General features: G+C 41.7%; 2 pseudogenes; both read left to right on the top strand.

The window, feature by feature from the left end:
• Nucleotides 1-98: 98 nt before the first annotated feature.
• Nucleotides 99-207, top strand: LOC132967200 (5S ribosomal RNA; annotated as a pseudogene).
• A 121-nt stretch (nucleotides 208-328) lies between these two features.
• On the top strand, nucleotides 329-437 carry LOC132967202 (5S ribosomal RNA; annotated as a pseudogene).
• Nucleotides 438-5613: the final 5176 nt, after the last annotated feature.

Genomic DNA, 5613 nt, shown 5'->3' with positions numbered 1-5613 from the left:
TTTTTTTTATCATATAGAGACATATTCACATGTCCAAAAATTCAGCCAGAATCAAGGGCATGACATCTTTAAAAAGCCCCTTTCTGCACACAATAATGGCTTACAGCCAAACCACCCTGAACTTGTCCGATCTCAGAAGCTAAGCAGGGTAGGGCCTGTTTAGTACTTGGATGGGAGACCGACTGGGAATACCAGGTGCTGTAAGCTTTTTCATTTTTTTGATCATATGTTTTTTTTTATCATATAGAGACATATTCACATGTCCAAAAATTCAGCCAGAATCAAGGGTATGACATCTTTAAAAGGCCCATGTCTGCACGCAATAATGGCATACGGCCATACCACCCTGAACTCGTCCGATCTCGGAAGCTAAGCAAGGTCGGGCCTGGTTAGTACTTGGATGGGAGACCGCCTCGGAATACCAGGTGCTTTAAGCTTTTTCATTTTTTTGATCATATGTTTTTTTTTTATCATATAGAGACATATTCACATGTCCAAAAATTCAGCCAGAATCAAGGGCATGACATCTTTAAAAAGCCCCTTTCTGCACACAATAATGGCTTACGGCCATACCACCCTGAACACGCCCCTTTTGCTGTCAGAGTTTGTGTGGTGCTGAAGGAGAGCTGACGTGTCAGTACTGAGCAGGACAGCTGGACTAATTTGTTTGTTTTTTGGATGCGCTTTGGATTTATTTAAATACCTCAGATTGTGAGTGAATGTCCCCCAGCAGTCACTGACTGTTAGGGGGATCGTTTTTCTTTTCACCTTTTTTTCCTGTTTTTTTTCCACAATTTTGTGAAGAATTTTTGTTTTTTGTGAATGTTTGCTCGTATGTCGCGAGCAAACTCACACGGACGGATCACAAAGATGACAGGACCACGGACTGGAGAGATGGAAAAAGTAAAAGAGAACGGACAACAACGTGAACAAACAAACATGGCACTGAAACAAAGGAATGGATTAAACGACAACGAGAAGAACGACGGACAAAAAGGACGGATGAAAACGGCAAATGAAACAGGGAACGGAATGGATGACGGAGAGAGAGGAAGAGAGAGGAGCGGCGGGCTGATTGCTCCGCATGCAGAGAATGGGAGAGGTGGCGAGAGAGCAGAAAAAGAGGAAGCAAAAGCTGGAGGTGACGGTGAGCAACATTAAAGGAAAGGAAAGGCTGCTGGATGGATTTAAAATCGGAGAGACCAGAGTCGTGGCGAGAGAACTAAATAATGATGAGCTGGTGGTGTCTTTTTTAAACCTGCCAGCGTATATCACAGATGAAGAAATAGTTTGGAAGCTGACGGGATGGGGAGTGAAACCGACATCACCAATAAAACGCAGAATGTGGCCTGGAACAATGATAGCTGACGGAACGAGGTTTGTCCGGGTCAGATTTAATGACCAGGTACAGTCACTCCCTTACTCCACAAAGTTTAACACTGTGATGGGGAACGAATACTTTAGAGTAATACATGATAGACAACAAAAAGTGTGCAGGATGTGCATCCAGCCGGGACACATCCTGAGAGAGTGTCCAGAATTTATGTGCCACAACTGTGGGGTGCAGGGACACTTTGCGCGAGAGTGCAGCGCGAACAGCACAAAATGCACAAACTGTAAAAAAAGAGAAAATGAATGTGAGTGTGAGAACGGAGAGGAAAGCAAGAACGAGGTGGAGGAGGTGTACGAGGATGAAGACGAGGCGGAGGAGGTGTACGAGGAGGAGGCGGAGGAGAAGGAGGTGATCGGAGCAAGCAGGAAGGAGATCAGAGAAGACGAGAACAGTGACGGAGAAATGGAGCAGAGCGGAGAGAGCGGAGGAGAACGGGCGTCAGAGTGCGAGCTGGAGACGCCGGAGCTGGCTGGAGAGGGAGGACAGCAGAAGCAGCGAAAAACGAGCGAGAGAGGGAAAAAAGGAGACGGAAGGGACGTGGCAGAAGACCCGGGGGTAAGCATGAGCACAGAGGGGAGGGAGATGCCTGAGAGTAGTGTTGGACAGGCGGGAGGGAGAAAAATCACGCTAAATAATACGGGTAAAAGCACCAGTCCCAATGAAACGGACAGTGAAATGGATGTGAGTGAACTGGCGAGTGCGCAAAAAAGACTAAGTCTTGGACAACGAAAAAAGTTGGTGAAAAAATTGAAATGTAAGGACAAATAATGACTGACAATAACCCCTGTAAATCCGTTTTTTTTGTTTTTATTTTTATGATAATGGCCTTTAATTTATTTTCGATAAACGTGAATGGACTAAGGAACAAAGAAAAAAGACATGCGATTCTTTCCTTGCAGAATGACGTTTTGTGCCTGCAGGAGACCAGGTGGGATGATTCCCTGGTGGAAGACATAAAAAAAGACTTTGTGGGCCATATTTTCTGCTCCAATGGCACGTCGAGGGCGAGAGGAGTGGCGGTTTTAGTCAAAACGGGTCGGGTAACAGGGGTAAATTTGGTTTATGGAGACAAAGAAGGAAGAATAATAGTAATAGACTGTGTGTATGAAACGAAAAATATAAGAATCATAAATATATATGCACCAAATGGAGAAAAAGAAAGGAAAACATTCTTCATTGCAATAAGCAAATGGTGGGAAAGGAATTGTATAATAATCGGTGACTTTAATGTGGCGATGACACCCACAGATGTGTCAAAAAATAATGTGTTTAAGGGGGATGTGAGCAGGGGGACACTTAAAGATATAATGATAACGAAACAATGCATTGATATTTGGAGATTGCTACATCCATGGGAGAGGGTGTTCTCCAGGAGACAAATTGTACTGAATAGATTAAAACAATCTAGAATAGATTATGCTTTGGTGACATGCGAGGTAGTGAGGTGGATTAAAGAAGTTGAATATAAAACTAATATGTGGAGCGATCACGCTGGAATAGAAATCACGTTTAGAAAAGAAACAAATGTACGTAAAGGAGGGATATGGTGCTTTAATGCAAGCTTGCTGGATGATGGAATGTTTGTGAAAAGTATGGAAAGATTGTTGAATGATGTGGGATATGAGTGGAATGAGAGTGAAGATATGAATGTGTGGTGGGATAGTGTAAAAGTCAGAATTAAAAAAAAGTGTATCAATTATAGTAAAGAGAAAAAGTGGAGAGAAAATAGAAAGGAAGAGAATTTGAGAAAACAACTAAGTGAGGAAATAGCATCGCTTGACAGTGTAGATAATGTAGATGTCGAAAAATACATACATTTAAAAGAACAGTTGGGAGTGATTGAACTTAAAAAGAGTAGGGGTGCAGCCATTAGGAGTAAAATACAATATATGTATGAGGGGGAGAGGAGTACAGCCTTTTTTTTAGGTCTGGAAAAACAAAAACAAAAAAGAACAGAAATAAACGAATTATTAAATGAAGCAGGTAAAAGTGTGACAGATAAAAAGGGAATTTTAGAAATAGTAAAGGGCTATTATGAAAGCCTGTTTTCGAGACAGGAGTGTGATAGCGTGAGTGTGAACAGAGCTTTGGGTGCCTTAAAGAAAAAACTAAGCGAGGACGATAAAATGTGGTGTGATTGTGAGTTTACAGAGGGAGAAATCAGAAGTGCTTTAGAGGGGTTAAACAAAAACAAAAGTCCTGGGAGCAATGGCCTAACTGCGGAATTCTACCAAGCTTTCAAAGAGCAGCTGGTGCCCTTGGTGAACAAATTGAGTAAATATATGGAAAAAGTGAAACATATACCAAAAAGTTTAGGGGAAGGGGTGGTTACTATTTTTTACAAAAACAAGGGGGACAATAAAAATCTGGACAACTACAGACCAATCAGCCTACTCAACACAGACTACAAAATCATAGCGAAAACAATAGCCAATAGAATCAGGGAGGTAATAGGAACAATCATAGAACAAACACAATCATACAGTATACCAAACAGAGACATAGCAGACTCAATCATTTCAATAAAACAGACGGTCAGGGATATGGAAGGGGAGGGGGGAATATGGCTAGGGATTGATTTAAATAAAGCTTTTGACAGAGTAGATCACGGGTTCATGGGGAAGGTGTTAGAGAAGTTTGGATTCGGGGAGAGAATGAGAGAATGGATAAATATGTTGTATACAGGAGCGGAAAGCAAGATAAAATGTAACGGGGAACTAACTGATTCTTTTAAAATATCAAGGTCAGTGAGACAAGGATGTCCGATGTCAGCGCTGTTGTACAGCTTGGTAGCAGAGCCGCTGGCAGCACTGATATCGGAAGACGTAAACATAAAAGGTATAGGTAAGGAAAACGTAAAAATAATACAGTATGCAGATGACGTGAATATAATGGTAAAAGGAGAGGAGGATATAGAATTGATATTAAAACATGTACAAACTTATGAAAGAGCATCTGGGGCAAAAGTAAATGAAAATAAGTCAGAAATTATGTTACTAGGTAAGGAATCCAATCTAGTTAATAAGTGGGGATTTAAAACGGTGTGTGAGAGAAGAAAAGTGTTGGGAGTGAATATGGGGAAAAATGAGAATGAATGTGATGATGTAACATGGAAAGAGGTGGTGGGTAAAATTAAAAAAACATTGAATTTGTGGAAAGCGAGGGGTCTATTGTTGAGAGGAAGGGTAGCCGTAACAAATGCTCTCGTGTTGTCCAAAGTGAATCATGCGCTGAGTACTTGTACGCTTCCGGACTGGGCCTTTAAGGAGATTTCAAAGACCATTAGGGACTTTATTTGGAAAAACAAAGCAGCGAGTATAGCTCACAAAACAATAATAGGGGCTAAAGATCAGGGGGGGCTAGCTTTGATTGATTTACTTACAAAAAAAGTAGCACTAAGAGTCAAATTGATAGGCAAATTTATGGACCAGAACCGGAACGTAGTTTGGAAAAACCACTTCAAACAATATCTGTGCAGTTTTGGACTCTACAACGAGGACAACCTGTACCAGATCAATAACCCGGATTCATTTAAACACTTGCCACGGTTTTTCCAGGAAGTACTCAGTGCGTGGTATCAGGTTTCATCCTGGACTGTACCAGAGTGCGGAACGAGAGGGTCAGTGCTACGACTGCCCTTCCTCTCGAGCCCGTATTTTAAAAATGGGGAGAGGGTAATTAAGTGTGAAGCTATGTCGAAAGCGGGATATATTAGAATAAGGGATTTACTGAACTGTGGGGGGGATTTTGATTTACAAATGGTGGTGAGGGGTTTAAAAAATAAAGGGTGTGTGTGCAGAAAGGATGTGATTGAGAGAGTGTTTGCAAATGTAAAATTGTCTTTGTCGAGCGAATGGGAAAAATTAATCAAAGAGAAGGAGGGAGTGATGCAGGACGATGTGGGGGGGATCTCCCTGTGCCTAGGGGAGAAGAAACACAACATTACAGATGTCACTACAAAAATTTGGTATAGGTGCGCAATCACACATAGAATACAGAAACCCACATCCGAAGTAAAATGGACAGACACATACCCGGACATAACAAGCAACATGATATGGAAGAACATTAACATTCCGCATACACCACATGCAATATTTGACCTAGATTTCAAACTGAGGCACAGGAGGATCTTCACCTGCATCGTCCTGCATCAGATCCATAAGGAGAGGTATGAAAGAAAGTGTTGTGTATGTGAAAGTACGGATGAGGATTTAATA

This window comes from Labrus mixtus, unplaced genomic scaffold, assembly GCF_963584025.1.
Source record: "Labrus mixtus unplaced genomic scaffold, fLabMix1.1 SCAFFOLD_42, whole genome shotgun sequence".
NCBI classification, from domain to species: Eukaryota; Metazoa; Chordata; class Actinopteri; order Labriformes; family Labridae; genus Labrus; species Labrus mixtus.
The sequence above is the reverse complement of the archived record's forward strand: the minus strand, read 5'-3'. Positions and strand labels throughout refer to the sequence as shown.